The sequence below is a fragment of the Oryctolagus cuniculus genome, chromosome 13 (assembly GCF_051225735.1).
Source record: "Oryctolagus cuniculus isolate XC-2025 breed Fujian yellow rabbit chromosome 13, ASM5122573v1, whole genome shotgun sequence".
In the NCBI taxonomy this organism is placed as follows: Eukaryota; Metazoa; Chordata; class Mammalia; order Lagomorpha; family Leporidae; genus Oryctolagus; species Oryctolagus cuniculus.
The window spans coordinates 75,079,177-75,105,042 of NC_142879.1; the positions used below are offsets into that span (position 1 = coordinate 75,079,177).

At 38.7% G+C, this 25,866-nt stretch overlaps 1 long non-coding RNA gene across 1 annotated transcript in view; it reads left to right on the forward strand.

The window, feature by feature from the left end:
• The first annotated feature begins 11,878 nt into the window (after positions 1-11,878).
• The window catches only part of LOC127483581 (uncharacterized), a 45,412-nt gene continuing 31,424 nt past the window's right edge, over positions 11,879-25,866 (forward strand). Inside the window, exon 1 of the long non-coding RNA XR_016219761.1 lies at positions 11,879-11,982. This is a non-coding gene — a long non-coding RNA (uncharacterized LOC127483581). The remainder of the gene's footprint in view (positions 11,983-25,866) is intronic.

Genomic DNA, 25,866 nt, shown 5'->3' on the forward strand with positions numbered 1-25,866 from the left:
TAATAATATTAAGAAGAAGAAGATCTGGTGTTCTATTGCACAGTATGGTGACAATAAGTTGAGAAAGGATTTTTGAGTGTTTATCATACAAATGTTCTATGTTTGAGATAGACATGCTCACCCTGATTTGAACATTACACGATGTGTGTGCATGGTGAAATGTCATGGGAGTCTGTACTTATGTACAATTTTATGTATCAGCTGAAAATAAAAATAAAATCTTAAACATAAATTCATCATTCTATTGACTTCTGGTTTTGTTGTTGTTGTTTGATTTTAGAATTCAGTTGTCAGTCTAATGGTTATTCTTTTCTAAGTAGTTTACCTTTTCTCAGCCTCCAGCTTTCTTTTAATGTTCTACTTCAATGTGGTTTTCTTTTTAGTTATCATTCTTGGAGCGTAGGGCTTCTTGAATCACAGTATTGTTTGTCTTTTTAAATCTGTATCTTATTCACCATTTAACCCAAGTCTAATTTGCTATTAGAACCACATCTACACATTTTCAGTTACTTTACTTTAACTCAGAATTTTCATTTGAGTTCCTTTTATACTTCCCAGTTCTCTAATACAGTTCCAGATTATCCTTATCTCGTTGAACCTTTACAACAGAGCTCCCTTAGTGTCTATATTTGAGTATATTTGATCCAATCTCTGGATCTCCTGTAGGCATTTCTTTCTAATATTTCGGTAGGTCTTTCTTCATGTTGTCTAGCTTTCTCATGTTTAGATTATTCTGGAAATACTTTAACACAAAAGTCAGTGTTACCTTCCTACAGGCAGGATCTGTAGGTATGTTTGAGCCAACCTGGTACCTGGTCCCTGGAAGCACTAATGCTTCTGGAAATCTTTACTTGAAACTTATGGATCGAGATGGCACAAAGAGCTTCTCTGGTTGTTTGACCTACTCCTTTTCATCCATATGCCCAGGATGCAGCCCTGTTTAAGAGTGTGTTGCAGATGTCCATGGCTGGACACATCCTGCCTTTCGTAACCTGTTACCTTAGCCCTGAAAAATTGCCAAAAGTGTCAATCAGTCTCTCTATGTTTAGGAAGGAAGAGGAGAAAACAATGGGATTAATATAGTGAGGTTATTACCCTAACCCTCCAGCATCCCCAAGAGTCTCTCCCAGCCATTCATCTCTAATCTGTCAGCTCTCCATGATATACAAGTATCTCTTTAAAGGTATTTCTCCAGCCTAATTTTTCTTGGTAAGGGATTGGTTTGAGTTGTTTAATTTCTGAATATCAGAAGAGGAAGTAACCTTTTTCCATGCGCTTTCACTTTTATCAATTACCACCATGGCAGTAGGGGCTAAATATTGGCAAACTGAGTTTGTGGCTGGTAGACAACAACTGTTAGAAAAGAAGGGTCATTTATCATTTAAGCATATGTTGTTTGGATTCCACCCAAACAATTGAAGCCAGGTGCTTCTTACTTTATCCTTAATTTAGATAAAATAGATAAACCCAACCTCAAAGACAGCTCTCCAAACTCCCGGTAATTCTCCTTTGAGAGACTTATTTGGCTCTTACCTCAATTACTTATATTGCAGTTTAAGTGCTTTGTGTCTATTAAGTTTTCTCTCCTTGAGTAATTTGCAGGGTACTTTGGGGATGAGATTATATCCTGAAATGTTTTCTAGCTTCTGATATTTAAGGCCATCCATGTTATTAAAGTGATATATATACTCGATAAAATCCTAAGTGAATGACATTTGAACACCTCCACTGCACTCAAGAAAATGCTCAGATGTATTTGGTTGCCATTCAAGAATTTTGTCATTTGCGAATTCCATAATCTCCATTTCTCTCTCTCTCCACCGCCGCCCTTCCTGTGTCACTCTGTCTCTCATAATCCTGTTTCCCCAGAGACTAACACAGCAAGTCTCTGCCCTAATCTTGCTGCACTGCTGTGCTGTCTCCACTTCACCCTCACAGCCACACCTTTGTACCTTCCATTCCCCTGCCTGGTTGTCTCCCTCGGTCTCCTACTCTCCGCCCCACCAACTTCCTTGTCTTAAGTCTGCTAACCCTTACTCCACATTACACACTCATATTAGCCATCGCCTCCTCTGGGAGTCTTTCTGATGTACCTAAGGTTGGTATAACTACCTGTTCTAGGTGCTGTATCTTCCCCCATTGCTGTAATTTCAGTGTTGAATCATGATAATTTTTATTTGTATGTGTCCTATACCCAACTATTAGTTTCTAAAGAGACACATTGATCTATTTATTGTTTTCTCGTCTCAGTTTTGAATAAATGTTTAATAACTGGATAAATAGAGAGAAAGAGAGAGAGAGAGAAAGAGAGAAAGAATAGGCTAACATGATAGTCAATTTTGGAAAATTACTCAATGACAATGTGTAACAACATGAAAATGAATGCTTAAGAATATATTGTCAGACTTGATCAATTATAATAAAATCACGCACATTGGTGAAAACTGTTTAAAAAAAGAAAAAGAGATAAGAACAATGTCCATCTTTAAAAGAATGAAAAAAGAAATATCAGTCAGCCTAAAACACAGTGCCAGGGAAGTTACTAAGATAAATCATCAAAATGATCAATTTGCAATCACCCAGAAGAGCATAACAGACTGGGTAGTAACCAACATAGCTTTTAGAGGAACAAATCATGCCAGACCAATTTAATTTCCTTCTATGATGGAGTGACAGGCCTTGTAGATAAAAAGGATGCAATAGATGTAATCTCGCTAGACTTCTGTAAGCCTTTGATTCTGTCCTACCTGACATTCTCATCAACAAACTGAGGAGATCTAATCTAAACCACACAACTGTGCAGAGGATGCACAGCCCACTGGACAGAGGCATCCAGAAAGCAGCTGTCAATGGCTTTGCACTAACCTGGGACAGCATTCTTGTGGCGCCTAGGATCATTTTGCTATTTTACAGTCAAATAAAAGGTGAAAGTATAACCATAGGCATACATTCCAAAAAGGATATGTTTGCACAGGAACGGCGGTGAATATCTTTTTAGAGTCAGAAAAGTATTTCTGCGTGGAATTACTCGGCATAAAACGAATGGATCAGTCAGCAAACAAATACCCGAGAGTGACCTATTGTCTTACTCAAGAGATTGTTTTAATGAAAAGATTGCAGTTCTAGGCCTGTAAAATACCCTTTGAAGTATTAAAACATCACCCCACTGCCTGTACTGTTTTTCTGCCTGAAATTTCTGTTTATCAATACTCTGACATTCGCTTCTATCCTGTTTGTTGTGTGTCATGTTGATTTCCTGTTCCATCTTCTGCCACCATTTTCTCAGCTTCCTCCACTGTGCAGATGATCACCTCAGCCCTCTTCCTGCTCTTTTGCAACTCATCTGCCTTCACTCATAGCGTCTAACCCCCTGCTTTTGTCCATGTTTTCTTCCCCTGGCCCAAATCCTGAAGGTACTGCTAAGACCAGAGACAGGAAACTCAACATGCAAAAGAAGCTAGGAAGTAGCATTTAGAGATGAGGTCATCAGGGTTACCCATGATTTTTTTTTTAAGGACTAGTCAGTAGGTTTGTGTGTGAGACCTGGAAAGTGATGAATTATAGAGTGGGTTTGTTGGAATGGATGACTTAAAAGGATAAGCAGAACACTGAGTAATGTTAAGACCAGGTTTTTGGGATTTGGGAAAGAATTGTTCATCAGGAAAACAGCCCAAAGGTACAGTACAAGGGGTCAGACCAGCTCAGTAGTAGAAAAGTTGCTGAATTTGAAATCACAAGATCTGCCACATTTTAGTGCATTAACATTAGAAAAGTCATTCCAATTCTCCAAGTCTGATTGGTCCACTGTAAAATAGGGTGATTACCTAACCAAGCAACACCTGAGGGTCAAAAGAAACAGTATGTACGAAAGCCTAGTGTACCATCAAGCAGTACACAACAGTTAAATGATATTCATTACTATTATTAGAGAGAGATGACTGTCCTTTATGGGCCTCTGAAAGACTTTAGAGGAGCTGTACTGTGACGATTTTTATGCAAACTCCTGGCTAGAGATAAAGAGCACTCTGATCTGCTCTCTGGGGAAAGAATCTTAACTCTAAAATGGCCAATTAAATTACATGTGCCTTCTGGAAACAGAAAACTAACAGCTAAATGGAATTTCTGTTTGGTACAGAAGAGCAAGTTAGATTTTGTTTCAGATAACTTCATTTCTACGCCTGTTTTCTTCATAGAAACAATTAAGCTGGACTCAGAATAAGTATCTCAGGTAATGGTAGGCTACAGGAAGTAAAACAGAACACAGGTTTTATCAAGAAGTATAAGCCAAAAATACTTTAAAGTCCTCTTTTCTAGACATCTCATCAATATTTCAGATGACAGAAATTAGAAAAATAGCTAATTCTTTCATATCCTCCATTTTCTTTGTATATTTAGATTATTACAGATTATCATATCATAAGCTGACTGATTTGTGGATTACAAAGTTTCCTCACATATTTTACCTTCCTCAAGTCACATGGCCTCTGAAAAGCAAATAGTCCTCCGTAAAAGCTGTAAATATCACTCTCATGAAGCTGCTTGCAAATTCTAAAGGTTCAGTTGTAATAAATTTGATGCTTATATGTTCTTAATAATAAAAACACGAGAGTGTGCGGAAAAAAGTGATTTTCTGCCATTCAATGCGATGACTCAACAAGCCCGTTGCTGATGATGAAGTCTGAACAAAAGAGGTCTTGCGATGCTGACAACATGAGAAAAAGAGAGACTGAGGATGGGTGTAAACAAAGCCCATGCCCTGGAATTGTTAGCAAGGCATCAACCTGTTCTGGAGGAGAATATGCATTTCTGTAAAATATGGTGACGTTTTTCTGAAGTAGCTTTGAACTAGTCTGCTTGAGTCTAATTCACTTTCCGGAGCTGAACTCATGCGTTTCCATCATGGTCTATAAGAAAATGCCATTGTGCCATTTTACTTCAAGGTAAGTAGAGTTTGAAAAAGGCAAATGGCTTAAAGTAGAATGTGAATGGCTACACTTCGAATTTATTAACTATGGGTTATTGATAGTGGCAGTGTTCAAGGGGCAGAAATAAACGTAATGCTTGACTTAAACCTCAGATTAGTGCACTAAGAAATTTCATGGTAATTATCTGTTGGGTTTTCTTTTTTCATCACTTTATAGAAGAGAGAGAGAACTTGTGTTCCAGAAGAAAATGAGAGGAATAAGCAAATAAGATGAAGAAGTCCAGAGTTAATTGTCTCTGCTGCATTTTATACATACAAAAATGGGAGCAGAAAAATCTCAGCAAAGACAAGATATTTAAAACTTACCCTATATGGCTGAACATTGATACATTGCATAAAAAGTTTATTCTCCAGTGTCCAACCTCCAAATCCTGTGCATTCCACTCTAGCGCTATCTTGGAACATTGGCCACACTGAGGAAGTTCAAGAGCACATATGGACTGCACTTTAGGTCATTGTTTTTGCCCAAACTGAAGACAGAGACAGTGAATACAGAAAATGAGCATGGTGGGAGAGGCCAGAAAAACTCTGCTGTAAAAACCCAAGTGAACTTTACTAAAAAGAGGAGGAGTGTAAGAAAAGAATGCATCAAGGTCAGGTTGTAAACAGAAAGGAGGAAAAAGAAAAAGTCAGGCATGAGACTGCATACAGGAACTACTGAGAGACTGAAGACAAAAGATGAAATGTGGTATTTCATCCAAAATCAATGAGGTTGCAGAACTGAGGCAGGAATTACTTAATAAAACACAATTGTTCACAAGAATTTTTGCTCTGTGTCCTGCAGGATGCCCAGCCCCTTTCCATGCATGGCCTCATTTCATTCCCACTAGAATCCCATGTTAGCACAGCTGTGGTGGTAGAGTAAAAGAGGCACAGAGGCATCCAATAGCTATCCCTAAGGCACACAGCCACAATGCAGAAAGCCCTCACGAGGGGAAAAGGCTAAAATCTATCAAGTGCTACTATGTGCATTCATTGTTCTGAGCAGTTAACTGTTAGTACCTCACTCAGTGTTCAAACAAGTCCATGAGAAGACACTATTTTATCTATGAGGAAACTGACTTACAGAAAGATTGAATTGCCCACAGCACTCCACTGATAAATGGCTGAACCAAGATACAAACCCTTGCTAGAGAATCCAACTCCTTAAAATAGTTTTAACAATAATACCAACAAGACAGGTTCTTGTATAAGAATGAGTTTATGTACAATGTTTAGAACTGTGTTTATTATACCATAAACTTCTATTTTTTAAAAAAGCATTTTTTGCTTTATTTTAAAATATTCCAATAACATAGAAAATTAGAGATCAATCAGATTTAACAACTTTTTAACATTTTGCCATATTTGCTTCTTCTTATCTAAATACTGTGTGCAAACACACATACTATTTTTTAAAATAGGAGTGGATATAATAATATCACATCATGTGGAATTCATGAAAAGATCCTAAAATTAGGAAAGAAGGGTAGATTATTATGTATGGAGTATAACCAGGGAAGATGACCTTTATAATGCTCACAACATCTGTGTTCTACACAAGCTGGGCAGAGTTGAGAGGATTAAATTGGACATGTAAGTGGGCTTCCTTCTGATTTCATTCCTGCTGAGTTCAGTGTGGTTTAATGAAAAGAATGCCAGATTGGAAACTGGGTTCTTTTCCCAGCAAAAGGCATTTAATATTCAATATTTGTATTATACAAGCATTTAATATTTGTATTATTACTAATAATATACTCTACTACTTCTCAAAAGATAGAAAAGGAAGTCAATGGGGGAATAGAATGATCAATTTTCTGGGAAAAATTCATTTTAAAAAGGATAAACAATCTCTATTAAAATAGGGGATTTTCAAGGCTTCTCAACTTAAATTTGAGCATTAAAATTCTTTAATGCTCAAAGGAAATGCAGGCAGGATACTAGGGCATGAAATTAAAAGGCAACTAAAGCAAAAGTTGCCTGAGACAGAGGCAGTAGTTGGAAATCCAGCACAGTAGGTAAGCCAAAGAAAATCAACTTATCCAATTGTGTTTGTAGGGGGCTGTACGAAGGAAGGCTATATGGCATATTCCTGTGACTCCTCTCTTAATTGCTCACCACTGTTCTTATCTTATCCTCCAAGTTCCCAGAAAAGAGACACCAGCACGTTTTCATTGCTTCTCCACCAAATTATTAGCAAAGAGGGAATCTCAACTCAGGAAAACCTAGAGAACCAACAGGATGCCCTAATCAGCATGGGAGTGCCCACCATGCCTCCTGTACAAGTTCACTCTAATACAGGGTGAGCAAATCATTTATCTTTCCTTTTCAGTAATAAGCTCTGTATTCCTGGTCTGGACTTTTGCAGATTGAAGGGTGGTGGATTCCCTCAACCTAAGCACCAAAGAACAGAGAACTCCTGTTTGATCTCTTGACCTTGCTTTGTTGTCCAAGATGAGATTGTGTTGAAAGCAAAGACAGCTTCCTGGACTTGCAATCGCACCAGACCCCAAGCTCAAAAAGACTCTATGTTTGATTTAATGCTCTGCTGTCACTGTCTTGAAACTCTCAATAATTTAATCTTTGAACTGATGTTGTGTAAGTGACATCCAATGAGACAGTAGAGAACATGCATAAGCAGAGAAAAATACACAAAATATGTGATTCCTCCATTCCTTGTCACCCTACTCGAGTATTTGTGATGCCCGTGACCGTGATGCATGGAAAATCAAAGAGCCTCCAGAGAGAAAAAGCTAAGCACACTGGGTTGGCAGAATGTACTTGCAACAAGAAGTGAAATAAAGAAAAGTGAATTAGTTTTATGCAGTGTTTCCACAGTGCTGGTAAGAAAACTCATACACACACACACACACACACATGAGGTATAAAATATACTTTGTGTAATTTCATTAATTTCATTTACTAGTTAAATCCTCTTATATTTATATTGAAAATTAGCATGGTGTAATATAAAATGGATGGTAAAAATCCATGTTAAGAATTTATTTTTTTAATTTTTTTTTGACAGGCAGAGTGGACAGTGAGAGAGAGAGAGAGAGAGAGACAGAGAGAAAGGTCATCCTTTCCGTTGGTTCACCCCCCAAATGGCCGCTATGGCCAGCACACTGCGCCGATCTGAAGCCAGGAGCAGGGTGCTTCCTCCTGGTCTCCCATGCAGGTGCAGGGCCCAAGCACTTGGGCCATCCTCCACTGCCCTCCACAGCAGAGAGCTGGACTTGAAGAGAAGCAACCGGGACAGAATCTGGCACCCCAACCAGGACTAGAACCCAGGGTGCCGGTGCTGCAGGAGGAGGATTGGCCTAGTGAGCCACGGTGCTGGCCAAAAATTTATTTTTTTAAGATTTTCTTTGCATATAATGATATTAAACAGCAACTAAAAACTCCATGACCAGGTGCAGACACTTAGCATAACAGTTAAGATGTTCACACCGCACATTAGAAGACTTGGGTTCCATTCCTAGCTCCAGCTCCTGACTGCAGTTTCTTGACAATGCAGATGATGGGAGACAGTGGTGATGGCTCAGATAATTGGATTCCTGACCCTTCCAAGGACACCTGGATTGCATTCCCCACTCCTGGCTCCAGCCCCAGGCCAGCTCCAACTGTTGAGGAATGAACCAGGGATAAGACCTCTCCACCTCCCAAATAAATTTTTTTAAAGTAATTATATAATAAATACATCAGTATGTTTTATAAAAAAAATAAAATAAATCATGGCCAGTCAAAAGAGAGAGTGAATTTACTCAAACTTAACATTTTAGGACCTCTATCATCATGTTTCTTTTCTGCTTTTTTGAACAAGAAGCCCTGATTCTTTATTTTGTGCTGTGTGTGGATGTAGCTGGCTCTGGTTGACAGGTTTCATGTGCCTGAGAGCAAGGGTGCTTCTTGCTTTGAGTTTATCCCATTGTGTCCTGAGTCATTTCTCTGCCCCAGGAACTTCCGGAGTCTTTGAGAAGGCAGCATCAGTCATACTCCCATTGCTGTAGAGCCACTGGTTCCGTCATACCTGGTGCCTCTTTCCCTACCTCGCCCTCACCCCAGCTGGACTAAATCACCATTCTCTGTGTTCTCTGAGTCTTTAGTGTGCTCCACCAGAGCACTTCTCCGTTCACCTTGGCTCCATTCCCACATTCTCTCTTCCTCACTCTTGCATGATGCAGACAAGTCTCCCTGAACGTGGAGTGAAGCAGATGGCAGTAGCGCATGCATCAGGTGGCATCTCCTCTTCCCAATGTGCCTCGTACACTTCCCACTAGATACAAAATAAAATGCTTTCTCTCCTAGTCCCAAGTTGTAGAGAAGAGAATTGTTTCATTGTGTTTTCATTGTCTCCTTGAACTAAATACAAGGGCAAAGAATCTACCTAAGACTCATGCCCTAGAAACCAACAACAAATATCTTCTCCCTTTTAATGGCATTTTTCATCCATTATGGCACTGGTATCAGAGGAAAATGAAAGACATAAATGAGAGTACAGGGTTTTACAGATATGAATTTGATTTTTTATTTAGCTTCCAGCAAGGCCTCTAGTAATTATCTGAGCCTCCATTTCCTCATTTTATTAAACAGGTGTAATAATAGCATCCCCATCCCCAATAATGTTCTTGTGATATATACATGTTATTTCTATATTATCTGCCATACACTTTGCTGATCCACAATGCATAACTGATTTTATTATGGCTATTCTGACCTTCAAGGATTTTTTTTTTTTTTGACAGGCAGAGTGGACAGTGAGAGAGAGAGACAGAGAGAAAGGTCTTCCTTTGTCGTTGGTTCACCCTCCAATGGCCGCTGCGGCCGGCGCACCGTGCTGATCCGATGGCAGGAGCCAGGTACTTATCCTGGTCTCCCATGGGGTGCAGGGCCCAAGCACTTGGGCCATCCTCCACTGCACTCCCTGGCCACAGCAGAGAGCTGGACTGTAAGAGGGGCAACCGGGACAGAATCCGGTGCCCCGACCGGGACTAGAACCCGGTGTGCCGGCGCCACAAGGCGGAGGATTAGCCTAGTGAGCCGCGGCGCCAGCCAAGGATTTTTATACTGTGTTTTTTAAGCTTCACATTGGTGCTATATCCTAGGAATATACAGTTTGGAGGAAACAAATACCAAAGATGACTGTCTAGCACCTTTCTCTGAATCTGAAACAAGGAGCTCAACAGGTGTAAGCACTATTAGTATACATTCCACTTCTCTTATTGGAAAGACCCCATGATGAATTTGACCCTGAAATAAATGAATAGCACAAACTATGATGAGAAGTAAGGTCTGGGCATTCTGGGCTGGAAGGAAAGGTAAGGAAACATGTATATGACTGTCTTCATAGTCATGATTATGTCCATCTGTGTACAAGTGTGGGTAACAGGTAAAGGGGTGACAGGAATATTTTGTATTGAGTGTTTGTTTGAATGCCTAAGTTCCTATTCTTTGTTGTTTGAATGAACCCGTCACTACTATTCCTTATCTAATGAATCTTGATAAATGTATATATGTGTCAATAGAAATTTGTGCATATATTTACTTAGACTCCATACACTGAATCTGAACGTATAGGCAGAGACTCTAATTCCTTTAAGGTATGTTTCCCTTCATTGAGCAGAATTAGAACTATCTGCTTGATTACATAATACATTAGTAAGCATCAACGCCCAATGGCACTCCTGATCTCATGATGGCCGGCTACTGAACTTCTCTTTGTTGAAAATCCCGGGTATCAGAGGAAGGCTATTTTAGGAAGGATGCCTCCTTCATCAATAATTGCTAACAAGTTACTTTGAAGGCAGAAGGATAAGTCAATGTTCCTGGACATAAGATTACCCATCTTTTATGTAGCATCAAAATAATTTTATTCAATTCAACTCACTGATAAAAGAGTCGACTTCTTAAACTCAATGTTTAGACTCATATTGCCAAACTGAGTGAAATTAATATTTAAAGCCATGGTGTGTGGGTAAGTGTGTGTGTGTGTGTGTGTGTGTGTTCAAATGATAGTGGGTGGTTGGGGCAGAAATGTGGTAATAAGCAGTTAATGTCAATGGCTTGTGACATTAATGGTTTCAAGAATTGGACAAAGAGGAGAAACTTTTCTCAGTTATATCCTTTATTACCAATCCTTTGCAGAAGAGCTTAGATTTTCTTTATAAATTATGAGCCCTCTTTTATGCTTTTTCTCTTCCTTAACTGTAAGTCTTTGCAAAAATATCCGAGACCTTTCTCAAAATGTTTCCAGGATCTGATTTTGCCCTTATTGGTCTATTCCTTACAAACACAAAGCAGCTCCTTCTTTTATTGGTCATTTGTTTGGCTTTATTTCTTAGACCTCTTCAGCATATCTCTAACAAGGACAGAGTATTCCTAAAGACTTTTTTTTTTGGCCATGAAAAGAAAAGCTTTTCTACAGACCCAGTTCTGTGTACACTCACTAGTCCGATAATGGAATGTTAGCAATGTTGCCTGAAGCAACCCAATACATGCAACAATATGTGTATTCATTGGAACATTAAATACTGAAACAGTTCTAGAGCACAAACCTTATGATCTGCTGATCAGAAACCCTTAGAATTTAGCTTCATCCCTCTTCATTCATTACTCTCTATTCCCTAAAAATGCATTATTATTGCACTTTTATGGCAAAGTTTATGACAATTATCACCCAAATCCATAATTAGCAAGTGGTAACAGATAGGCAGATAGATCTACTTATGGCGACATCTCTGACAGATTGACATCCCTCCCCTACTTACCTTCAAAAATCCCTGCAAGGCTTCTCACTTTAAATGTGACCAAGCTCAAACATAATATTGGCAAGCCTAGTCTCGTGTTTGTGGAGGGGGAGGGGGGCTATAAAAGCAACATGTTCACACAAGCATGGCAGAGCCTATGCATAAACCATTTGGTTTTGCAATTAAAAACAGGTTTGGCTTCCTCTGCATCAGTAAGACAACGTCAACGCAACATTCATCCTGAAAATTTTCCCTTGTGAATTCAAATGAACTGTGAGTCTTGGGGTTCTCTTTGTTTTCCTGTGCATGCCTTGAGAGAGAATTTCTGGAAGGGTTCAATGTGTTTCTTCCTTTGGGTAGTGCAGCTGATGCATGTGTGGAATCATTGCTACCAGATCGGTCTCCGTTGCACTTTCCATTCCATGTTCCTTGGTTATGTGGTTAGAATTTTGGATTCGTCCTATCAGGTTTTTACTGCAGGTAAATTAACCCTCCAAACCTGAACATTTGCCCTAAGAAACAATCACTCATTCTAAAGATCTGCTTGCCATGAACTCCGTAGAGGGGACGTGAGCTTCAAAGATACTAAAAAGCAAACACTTTCACTACCAGAAAGTACAGCAAGCGTATATACAATGGTGGCTAATTATATCTTTTGCTGTTGTTGTTCTTGAATTGAACTATTAGATCCTAAGATATTGGGAGAAATCTCTACCTTAAAGCTAAAATGCTTGCCTTCATTGTACAAAGATAAACTCATAAGAACACTATAAAAGCCAATCCTAGATGCAGTGGATTCATTAATTTTCTACAAGATAGATTTTGTTTCCATTTTCTTTTCTTTCTTTCTTTCTCTGTTCAGTTGGATGGGAAAAATTTTATTTTCCTTTATTTAGGTGTTTACTATAAAAATATCAGTTCAAAAGCTTTACCACATAAAAAAATACAGAAGATGAGATTCTTACCCATGAGACTAAACAGTGAGAGCCCAGGTTACTCTATGCATGACGAGATAAATAAAACAGAGCACCAACACCCAAGGTTCTTCCATGGACGTAAAGAAAAGTTCTGTGAAAAAAGAAGTTTAGTAAGAATGTCAACTTTTTAATAATGATGATAATAAACATTAATTATAGAGGATAGTAGGCTAAAAATAATCTCAGTGTAGTATACATGATCTAAAAGTTATCATAGGATAACTTTGCATTCGTTTAATTTATAAATGTATCACCAAGTTTCACTTTAAAAGTTTTAGTTTACTTCTGTTTCTTTGGAATTATCTTATCTTATAACATAACCATGAAAACTTATCCAATACAATAATTATTAACATACACATCAACTTTTTATTGCATCATTCTGAAATCCGTAATTTAAGATAAATATAAAACATTTTATAATGAAATAAAATGTACTAACTGCACAAAATAAATAAAAACATACTAGGATATACGATAATATGTGTAACAGCATTAAAAATTCAAATATCCATTAATTTATTTTTTATATATTTCACCCTTGAGTGAGAGTGTAGATATAGTCATGTATTGCTAAATTTCTCAGAAATACATGTTTTGCTTGCTTTGGATCTGTGAACTTAGCAACTAAGAAAAGAGAAACTAAATTTTTCTAAATATGAATTGTTATTTTTGTTTTAAGGAAATCAATTTTCTCAATTAACAGGTTGTTAATTATAAACAAATATTTTCCATTGCCAGTTAAGTCCATGTATTAGAGTTTTTGCATCAACTACAACCTCCCATTTGCTGGACTAAATGTTTTCTAAACTTCCACATAAACAGCGACATACGAAGTATTTCACACTTGATCTTAGCCAAAAAGCCGAGAAGAAGTAGTATTTCAAACTTAAGCGAACTAAAGTAGTAATCAATTCAGCTTCTATCACAAAAGAACACATTTTTTGAAATTGTAAACATAAAATAAATGAGAGTATATATGATAATGAAAACAATTTAACAAATCACTATGTAATTTGAATCTCCCCTCCACTTATCAAAGCATCACTTATTGAAAATAATTTTCAATGTGCAAAGAATATTGTTGATTAATTTAAACAATGACATCTGTGCTTTTTATAAGCTTATAAATTTCACTAGGGAAGCTACTTTATAATGGAATATTCTTTATTAATTCAGTGTTAATAGCTCCATTTCCTAACTGTTATGGATCTGAAGTGTCATAAAAGAAAGGAAGGAATAGAGGGAGTTATTATGTCTTTAAATTTAAGTTTTCCAATGCCCAATAAGTGACATGATTAAGTGATTAAAGAAGGTTATTGACTTGGAGAGAGGTTAAATAATGATGCTTAGTTTTTGTGAAACCTCAAATAGGTCAAATGTAAAAAATTGCTTCTATGAGGAAGTTAAAGAATCAGTAAGTTATTAGTAAAAATTCTTAGATCTTAATCATCAGTTTATATTTCAGTAAATGAAGCACCTTCTGTGTAAAGAAAAGACAAGCTGGGTTATTATATCATTACACTAATTTCTCATAGGACTTAACTGAAAAATCTTACTGTGGAGTTTATTCCTAGCAACTAGAATTACATAGTCATTTTCAAAAGTGTTTGTTGTTGTTTAGTTTTGTCTTTAAGTAACACATGCACTCTTATAAGTTGGAGAATTTGCTTTCCCAAGTATTACCATAAATCACATTTCTGAACAGGCTTGCTTTATGGAAACAAAATGAAATTAGCACACCTGCATATTGGAACCACATCAGTTACCGTGTTTATGTAACACCAAACATGAAAAAGCAGGCAAGTCCTTTCTTTTGCTCCCTGTGGTTTACAGCGAGGAATCAAGTTTAAAAGTGAAATCGGTCTCTGTTCTTTGCATTTTTGCTCACACATAGCCCATAAAAACATGGCTGAAAGTATAGACCCACTCCATAAGTGTGTTGTAGAAGCCGCTAGTAAAAATGATTTTAAAATGTTTGGAAACTGCCAGGCTCTGAGAAAATGCTTATTAAAGGCTAATAAAATTGTGAAAATGGAGAAGAAAACATACAGTAAACTTTTCTGTGTGCCTTGAGAAAGTCGGTTTAATCTCTAGCCACGTGGGTTTGGCTGTGGTAAACTCATGCCAGACAAACAAGCTTGGCAATTATTTCACAATGGACTGGAAGGGAGAGTCAAAAACAGAAGTTCCATATTCACTACGTTGCTCAAGAAGACAGAGTCATTTTACCCCCCTTAGCCACTGTCTTACAGAATTCCACAAGTGGCTGAAAATTCTGCAACCCAGTCTAATCGCCCAGTGTCCACATTTTCAATATAAACCAAGAATGAGTTATGTTCAGATCACATCTAAAACAGTCATTGTATCTTTTTCTGCCAGATATCTGGAATAAGAGGCAAGTGAGAGAATCACAATAACAACTAGTCTTGGATGGTTTCACCAACAAGCGTTAGAAGAATCAAAGGCTTTAATGGTTCATGGTGCCGTAGATGGGTTTGCTTCTTAAAAGCTATGATTTTCAGTGATGGAAGTAAGAGAAGAGTTGTGCTTTTCAATTTTATGACATCTGTGTACAATGTTTAGTTTTTTGAGAAAAACTTATTTTACTCTATTTCAATTAGTTGGGTAATTCTGCATGATTGGCAAACTTCTGTTGATCTTTATTCATTAACACTTTTTTCCAATCTGCTTGATCTGAAGAACCTCCTGAATACTGCTCTAGACCTCAGAAGTCAAAAATCGCTAAAGGAGGGACAAATATTTGGTCTCACAATTAATTTTACCGATTAAGGCACCCACTTCCCATATCAGAGTCCTTGGGTTTGTCTCCTGGCACCAGATTCCAACTTCCTGCCAATGTGGATGTTGGGAGGCAAGGGAGATGGCTCAAGTTGTTGGATCCCTGTCATTCATAAGGGAGATCTGGATTGAATTTCTAGCTCCTGACTCTGGCCCAGGGACCTTCCAGCAGATGGAAGAGCTCTCTCTCTCTCTCTCTCACTCTCTCTCTCGTTCTCTCTCTCTCTCTCTCTTCCTCTCTAATAAATAAACATTTTAAAAGTCTCTAAAGGAGATCCTGAACATATGCATTTTAAAGCACTGTATTATTTCAGAAATAATACCACAGAAGATGCTTATGATTATGAGAATCTTGGAAATCCAACTTAGTTTGAGAATTCCAACTTAATTTGAACATATTCAATATTGAAAAAACAAAACTCCTAGGAACAGAGAGAGTAATCTATGTTATGGCCCCAAGAAGCCTGGTATTGGCTTTCCCCGGAGACTCTCTGAGATCCATTATATAGATTCTGACATAGCTCAATCACCAGTAGTTGTTGTCAAAATTGAACACACAGCCGCAGCTCACTAGGCTAATCCTCTGCCTGCGGCGCCAGCACCCCGGGTTCTAGTCCCGGTCAGGGCACCAGATTCTGTCCTGGTTGCTCCTCTTCCAGTCCAGCTCTCTACTGTGGCCCGGAAGGGCGGTGGAGGATGGCCCAAGTGCTTGGGCCCTGCACCTACATGGGAGACCAGGGGGTTGAAGTAACGGAAGGAAGACCTTTCTCTCTGTCTCTGTCTCTCACTGTCTAATTCTGCCTGTCAAAAAATAAAAAATAAATTAAAAAAAAATGAACACACACAAGTAGATGTACGCAAATATTTTTAAACACTGTCTCAAAAGCTTTAGAATTCAATGTACCTGTACATCGAGCTTAAGCAAAATGTGTATTCATGTAGAACAGCTTTCCAAGATTGCAACTTATAAAGGTAAAAGCTTGTAACATGTTAAGTTACTCTGAGTAAGATGGATTAGCACAGAGTCACAAAAGTATTGCGTTTTTATGGATTAATATTCCTGTACTGAAAATAACACACATTATAAAACCAGGAGATTCTGATTAATATAGCTATGAAAATTATTTTTCACTGTTAAAAAAAGATTTGCTTATTCAGTTAGTTGAAAGGCAGAGCAACAGAGAGAGAGGGATATACAGAGAGAGAGATCTTCCATCTTCTGGTTCACTCCCCAAATGACCACAAGAGTCAGAGCTGGGCCAGGCTGAAGCCACGAGCCAGGAATTCCATCCCGGTATCCCACATGGGTATAGCACGTGGGAGACATGGGCCCAGGCACTTGGGTCATCTTCTACTGTTTTCCTAAGTGCAGTAGAAGGAATCTGGATCAGAAGCAGAGTAGCCAGGACTGAAACAGACACTTGGATATGGGATTCCCATGTTGCAAGCAGCAGCTTAAACTGCTTATTTCACTTTTTGATTGAGAAAACTGTACCTAACTATATCACACACCACAATGATTAATAACTGACTTTTCTTTAAAAGAAACATATTTATGTAGGTTTCATCTGCACTACTACTTAATAAATAATTTTTATAAAAGAAAACATCAACAAAATGGATGCAACTGGAAACTATTAAGCTTAGTGAAATAAACCAGTCCCAAAAAAATAAATACCATGCATTTTCCTTGATCTATGGTAACTAATAGCATACCTAAAAAGTAATGTATTGGAGTGAAAGTGACATTTTGAGATTCAATGATTGTTTATAGTCCTTGTCTCGACTATTAAAGAACATTGCTTTCTGCTTCATATTATTTGTTGAACTCTTTACTTGGTGTAGGGTTAATCTTATGAGATTAAAGTAAACAAAATAGATCTTATAAAAATTAAGTGGGGGAGTGTGACCAGGAGGGAGGGTAGGGTGGGAAGTATCACTGTGTTTCTGACTCTATATATAGGAAATACATGCAATTTGTATATCTTAAATAATTTTTTAAAAAGTAAATAAAAAAACAGTTCAAGTAGGTTCGTTCACACAAACTGCTATTTAAGTTCCTCTAACCTAATGCCTCAAACGTCACTCCCCATTCCCCATCCCCACCAAAGATACAATAAATTGAAATAGTGAGGTGTAGATAAGTATATTTTCATCTTAACATGGAATTATTGTTCTAAATCTTTTGCTTAGAGAACAATTCTGGGTAAATTATTCATCATAGAAATGTTTTATGTGAAAAAGATAGTAATATTACATAAATTGACAGCTTCCTATCTCCTTACTATAAACAAAGCAACCAAGGCTCAGGAAGCTGTGAGGAATTTTCAAATAAGTGAGGCTAGTCAATATCCCAGAAAGACCCAGTAGCAATTAGGAAGAGAGCAGTAATCATTGTAATTATTAGTTTTATCTGTATACCCAATTAAATAGTTGTCATTTCCATAAAACTTCACAAGGGAAAAACTATTATGGATAATTTAAAGCAAAAGAAACAAAATGAAATTTTCACCTCCAGATACGTTGGTATCTTTGACTGCAGTGGCAATCTGTGCAAGAGATCCTTGCTTGCCCTTTTACTTAGCTTAAATGCCCCCAAGGGTATCCTAATAGCTATATGATATGTTTGCTTTGGAATCAGATACCTAGAACTGTTAGCAGTTGACCTAAAAACTCAGTGATAAATTCAACCTTGCCTGTTTGCTCTTTTGTAACCTGGATGTTATAATTGAACATTCCCATTCAAAGGTTGTCTTTAAAGTTAAAAGCAAGAGTCTAGAAAACTGTTCAAATAATATTCACAGGTTGAAGTCAAGGGTAATATCCTAACTTTCCAAATGAAAGGAGAAGTGGCTGTCTCTCCTTTTTTTTTTTTTTAACTTTTTCTATTTTTTTTTTTATTTTCCCCTCTGACGTTACAAACACAAAGTTTCACCTCCAAGCTATGTCAGCTTATTTCTTGTTTCCCTGGGTTTGGTGGCAAAAGAGTGGGAAACAAGACCAGCCAACAATCCTGGGAGATTTTCTTCATCTACTTTTATCTTCCTATCTTCACCAATACCATGCCCAAGTGTGCATAAGGCACTGTTGTGCATGAAATGAGAATTTACAGATGAGAGCATACTTTCTCCCAGACTCACAAATAAAACAATTGTGAAATTGCATCAATCGGTTCTGTTTGTGGCCCATCACATCCCTAGCTCAAGGAGAAGCTTAAATTAAAAAGAGACCCTAGCATCTCTTCCCCCTTTTATTTGCAAAAGAAATATCCAGTCACTAGCAACCATATAGCTCCTCCAGAAGAGGAATCCAAACTCAGGTGAGTTTGACCTGAGATAGAGGGTCAACACGGACCATCAAAAGGCAACAAGTACCTGTTGCAAACCTCTATTGTAGGTATGAGACTGCCACAGGGATATAGATCAGCATAAGATACAATCTAGCTTCCAAGGAATTTATTATCTTCATGAGTAAATGAGATTTAAACATGAGAAACAACCTTTGCCAAAAGGAAAAAAGAATGACACAAAAGAAGTATACAACTTAAGCAACAACTTAGCAATAGATACATCTTAACAGGATTTCTGAGAAAACGGTCCCAGACACTTTGAGATGACTCGTATGGAAGTAAGTCATGGATTTCGAGCAGTTCAAGATCTCAGGGTATTTGTAGGTGGAACAATGATTATTTCTGATGTAGGAATGTGCCCTAGCATCTCATTACTTCTGACTCCCCTTAACTGATTTAAAATATTCTGTGGCCGGCCGGCGCCGTGGCTCAATAGGCTAATCCTCCGCCTGCGGCGCTGGCACCCCAGGTTCTAGTCCTGGTCTGGGCGCAGGATTCTGTCCCGGTTGCTCCTCTTCCAGGCCAGCTCTCTGCTGTGGCCTGGGAGTGCAGTGGAGGATGGCCCAAGTCCTTGGGCCCTGCACCCACATGGGAGACCAGAAGCACTTGGCTCCGAGCTTCGGATCAGCAAGGTGCACCGGCCGCAGCGCGCTGGCTTCAGTGGCCATTGTGGGGTGAACCAACGGAAAAGGAAGACCTTTCTCTCTGTCTCTCTCTGTCTCTCTCTCTCACTGTCCACTCTGCCTGTCAAAAAAAAATTCTGTGGCCAAAGAAAAGCTGAGAGGTGAGATCCTCATCATAGAAGAAGAGCAATAGGACAAACATTGAAAAGTGTTTTCACTTTGTTAGGCTTTTTATTTTGTTTGGTTTCCCTGTAAGAATGTTTGGTGTTGGATTTGCTGACTTCTGTGGGAAGAATGAGGCAGGATCTTTCAGAAATCTCTGAACATGCTGAATAATTATGCTCTGTTTTTCTTTATAGACCATTCCAATATTACAGTAATGGTAGTTCCAACAAGTCAGTACAGATTTATAAAAACAAAGTTAATGAAGAAGTGAAGACTGCATTCAACTTGTCATTCTAAGTTTCTTTGTTATGTGTCGTCATTTTAGTCCAAAGTTTCTTTATAATTCTATATGTATTACTTGCATTGGCAATGTGTCCTGACAATGCATCCGCCATATATTTCTCACAATCCAGCACTGATAAGAATGTCTTTAAACCTTAGGGCAGAAGGAAAACTACAATTTTTGTAGCTGCCTGCAATGAGTGGGTCACCAAGGTCCTTGTCAGGGCTGTCACAGAAATAGAGCTGACTTCCCACAATGACCAAAGAGGGACGGGGTGGAGGGGATGCAAAGAAGGAGGGAAGAAGAAAAGGGGAAAAGAGATGGGAAAGAGAAGGAAGGAAAGGAGGGAGTGAGGATGGGAGAGAGGAGGTAAAAAGAAAGAAGAAACAAAAAAGAGCAGTGAGCCTGTATTGTTTCAGAGCTCTGTCTTGGCTTGTCACAGAGATATTTCACTTGACTGAAATAATAGTGCAATAAAGTCATAACATCAGTTACCTCAACAACAAGCCTGCCACCCACACAACCCTGCCATTCAAATATCTTGCTTGTTGTTCTCCTTACCTTATTATGATCAGCCTCTTAGTCAAGTCTCAGTTTGACTAACCTATTGCCATAGGCTACTGGTTGGTCAACTTTCATCCTATTTTACAAAGGTAATGAAATGGACCTGGACACTCCTGTTGACTCCACTGCTGTCACAGGTTCAACCAGATCATCGAGCTAAGCAGCTATGTCGGAGATTGAGGGGCTTTTAAGGACTAATAGCTCCTTCTCTATAGTCCATTCTCTTATAAAGAGATGCGTTCTCAATAGGAGCTCAGCTTGCATTCCAATAAGACATGTATGAAAGCGTGTGTTTTTTCCTTCTTCTCATTTACATTTGGATGAGGGACATTCCAGTTGCTTATGAGGAAATGAAGAACCAAAACTGTGAACAAAGATCAAAAATTACAGCAACTGATCTAGTATGTTGCTTACCATGTGCCAAGCAATGTTCTGAAAACATTCCCCATGCTGACTCATTTAATCATCATTACAGTTCCATGAGGGGGATGCTATAATTATCCTATTTTATAGACTAGAACATTAAGGCACAGAAAAGTTAATTGATTTGCCCAAGGTCACAGAGCTGAAAAGCAGCACAGTCAGAATTGATATCCAGGCAGTTTGTTTAACCCCTACACATCACTGAAAACATAAAAGAGCACACCTTAATGATGTTCTGTTACCATCAGCACATTTGCAAAAACTGATCATGTAAAAAGCATTAAATACACAAGAGCCAGGGTTATGGGGAAGAGGTGGGGAGTGGAGTTGAGGAACAAGTTCCCAAAATCCACATTAAATTTTGAGAATCTGAATCCATGTGTCAAATTTTCCATGTCTGAAGCATCTTTTGAAAAACAATGTTTCATATCTAAGAAGGATTGAGTCTCAGTTTCCTCACTCATATATAAACCTTTACTTTACAGAGTTATTGAGAGGATTAAGATGATGAACGCAAAGCTCATGGCATAGAGTTTAATGTATAGGAAATGATCAATGAATGTTAGCTCCTATTTATAATCATTATTGGATTTTCTCCATGTTCCTCACTATCTGATTTATCTTGTATTTATGTGTTTCCTCTCACTTCACGAAGTAAATAAATGTTTCCATTCACCCACCAAAACAAACCACAGTGCTATGCAATGACACCTTGAACCAAACTAATTGGGAGATAGCAAATACATAAGCTAGTACTCCCTAGACTTAATAATCAGGTTTCAAAGGATGCACTTCACATATGATGGTGAAAGTTATTTTAGAAAGATCTGTTAGAGCAGATATACAGATGGAAACTTGGATAGATACACTGGCTGAAAGAAGAATGATACAGCCAGGTAGTTGTAATTAGATAAGGTGCATCCAAATACATTTATGAGTCAGTAATTGAACTCCACGCTAGGGGAATCAGCAGAGCAAATTTCCACAGGGTTTTTTCCCTGTAGCCTGGTTTTCTTCCCATCCTCTCTCCTACCTTCAGAAAAGAATAGCAGATAATCAAAACATGTAAGGTACATGGTTCCCAGATTTGCAAAGAAAGAGGCCAGGACTGAGACAACCGCTCATGTGTGCAGGTGTTTGTCCCATTGTTCTGACCAGAACATCCCCACTCTGCCTGTGAAATGAAGTTGGAGTTCCACTGTCAGTGGTCGCAGACCAGAGGCCTTAAGTTTCAGAGACAATCAGAGAAGGTGATTCACAGACTATGATGTATGAAAAATCAGAGCAATTACAATGCAAAACACAAATGAGTACACATAGTTTAATTCATACTTCTGAATTTGCCACTAAAATCTCCCACAGCTGAGATGGAGAACACGTCTGTTTAATAGTCCATGACCAACAAAGGTATAAATAGTACAGTGGACATACGCATGTCTGTGATTGTCTTTATATATATATTGTGTGTGTGTCCATCTACATGTGTCTGTGGGTCTGTCTGTATGTTTGTCATTTTGTGAGTTGTTTCCATGTATATTTATGTGTGTGCTATACTACATGGATCTCTATGTATTTGTCTATATTTGTATGCTGGTGCATATTTTTGTGTGTGATCATATATCTATGCATGTCGCTGTGGGCCTGTGAAGAGTTATGCAGAAATAAATGCAAATGCATTCCAGAGCACAGTGTTTCTGTTTAAGTTGCCAGCCCCCAAAACACATTTGAACACATGAATCCTGTGTACATCCTAAACTTGAAAAATAAATGTTTTACAATATCTACAAACTTTTAACACCAGTAAAGGAATTGTAAAAAAAAAAATGCCTGAGACTGATATCAGATATTCATTTGACAAAATATAAACATGCAGAGTTCCAAACTTAAATATAACTTTATCAAAAGCAGCAATGATCCTGTGCAGTAAAATTTCTGATCTATTTTTTTAGAGACAGAAAGATAGAAATGGATCTTCCATCCACTGGTTCACTCCCCAGATGGCCACAACAGCCAGGGCTGAGCCAAGCTGATGCCAGGAGTCAGGGGCTTCCTCTGGGTCTCCCACATGGGTGACAGGGGCCCAAACATTCAGGCAATCCTCCACCACTTTCCCAGGCCATCAGCAGGGAGCTGGATCAGAAGTAGAGCAGCTAGGATGTGAACCTATGCTCATATGAGATGCTGACATCACAGGCAGCTGCTTTTCCCATTACACGGCAACAGTTGCTGATCTATTAATGAAAGCTGCTAAAAATATTTGAACAATGATTCACTGCTGCCGATTTTTAAAAAAAATAGTCGTTATTTTTCATGGCACTTTCAGGTTCACAGCAAAATAGAGTAGAAGGTAGAGAGATTCCTCACATACGGTTTTCCCCACAGATGCACAGCATTCCCCATTAATATCCCCAACCAGAGTGGTTCATGTGTTATAATTAATGAACATCCATGAAGACATCTTCTCCCGGAGTCCACAGTTGACAGTAAGTTGACTCTATAGATGTAGACAAATGTAATGACATGAATCCACAATTATAGTATCACACAGGGTACATTCAGTGCCTAAAGTCTTCTGAGCTCTGTTTATTCATTCCTCTCTCTCCTCTAACTCCTGGCAACCATCTATTTTTTTTTACTGTCCCCATAGTTTTGCCTTTTCCAGAATGTCATATAATTGGAATCTGTATGTGGCTTTTTCAGACTTTTTTTTCACTGTTTAAAGTGAAGTAAGTTTCTTCTTGTCTTTTCATGACTTGATATCTTATTTCCTTTTAGCACCCAGTAATATTCTATTATCTATATGTACCACAGTTTGTCAGTTCTATGACATCTTGGTTTAGTAGTTATGAAAGAAAGAATTCCTGTGAACATCCACTTGTAAGTTTTTCTGTAGACATGTTTTCTTTTTAATTTATTTGACAAGTAGAGCTATAGACAGTGAGAGAGAAAGACAGAGAGAAAGGCCTTCCTTCTGTTGATTCACTCCCTAAATGGCCACTACAGCCGGCGCTGTGCTGATCCGAAGCCAGGAGCCAGGTGCTTCCTCCTGGTCTCCCATGCGGGTGCAGGGGCCCAAGCACTTGGGCCATCTTCCACTGCCCTCCCAGGCCACAGCAGAGAGTTGGACTGGAAGAGGAGCAACTGGGACTAGAACCTGGTGCCCGTATTGGATGCCGGCACCGCAGGTGGAGGACTAACCAAGTGAGCCATGGTGCTGGCCCCTTGTTTTCAATTCATTTAGTGAATACCAAGGCTTGAGGTTGCTGGATTATATGATAAGAGTATATTTAGTAAGAAGTTTCTAACTGTCTTCCAAAGTGGTCATACCAGTTCCCACTCCCAAAAGCAACGAATGAAAGTATTGTCTACATCCTCACTAGCATTTGAGATTGTACCATTTTGGATTTGACCATTCTAATAGGTATATAGTGGTTCCTCACTGTTGTCTTAATTTTTTGATTTTTTTTTTTTTGAAGGACAGAGAGAAGGAAAAATAGGGAGAGAGCTCCCACCTGACTGATTGTTCATTCACCAAAGGCCTGCAATGTCTTGGACTGGGATAGGCATGAAACCAGGAGGCAAGAACTCAATGCAGGTTTGCCACAGAAGTGATAGGAACCCAGTTACTCGAGCATTGACACTGCCTCCTGGGGTGTACATTAACAGGAAGCTAGAATCAGCAGCTGGAGATGGGTGTTGAACCTAGTTACACGGAAGGGGGGCAGGACTGTCTTAAATGCTGGGCTAAATGCATACCCCTCATGATAGCTCTCATTGCATTTCCTTAATAATGTAGGATGTGAACGGTTTTCTCATATGTTTATTTTCCCCCTGTATGTCTGCTTTGGTAATATGTATATTCAGGCCTTTAGCCCATGCCATTTACTTTTACAAGAAACATTTTTTAGAAATTTATTTATTTATTGAAAAGTCAGATAACAGAAAGGAAGAGAGACAGGAGAGAGGGATCTTCTATCTGCTGGTTCACCCACAAGGTGGCCACAGTGGCCAGGGCTAAGCCAGACCACGTGAATCCAGGAGCTTCATCCAGGTCTCTTACATGGGAGGCAGGGGCCCAAACACTTGGATCATCTTGTGCTGCTTGTCCCAGGCTATTTGCTGGGGGCTGGATCAGAAACAGAGCATCTGGGATAGGAACCAGCACCCATATGGGATGCTAGTGTCTCAGGCAGCAGCTTTACCTGCTACACGACAACAGCATCCCCAGAAAAACATTTGTTTGACACAGAAAGTCTGTGGCTAATGAGGACAACTCCTGTAGACAGCTTCATAGTTGGGAAACACCCTGATACAAATGCTACGTTTACTTATTGGAATTTGGTATAAGTAAGGTGAGCGAATTCTAATCACAAAGCATTGAAAAGAATGGAATGTCTTAATTGGCTGATGATAAACTTCTGACCAGGCATATCCTCTTTAAAATATTTGAACTGGGGCCAGTGCTGTGGCTCAGCGAGTTAAACCGCTGTCTGCAGCGCTGGCATCCCATAAGGGAGCTCGTCTTGACTGCCCCACTTCCCAGCCAGCTCTCCCCATTGTGGCCATTTGGGGAATGAGCCAGCAGATGGAAGATATCTCTCTCTCCTCCACCCTCCCCCACCTCTCCCTCTCACTGTGTAACACTGGCTTTCAAAAAAATATAAACAAAGCTTTAAAAATAAATAAAAATTAAAATATTTGTAGTTAATAGCTTGCTTAAAACTTTTGCACACCAGTTTTTGTCTCTTACTGTGAAACTGATAGGAAGGTTTCTCCATTTATTTTTCTTCTAAAATCTTTGCCAATCATTAAATTCAGGATAGTTCTGCAAAAGAACAGAATATTAAACACCCCATATCTCTCTCTTAGGCCTACACCACTAGTATTAAAAACTGTTATAGGAGTGGCACTGTGGCACAGTGAGTTAAGTCTCCACCTGCAGCACCCGTATCCCATGTGGGCGCCGGTTCT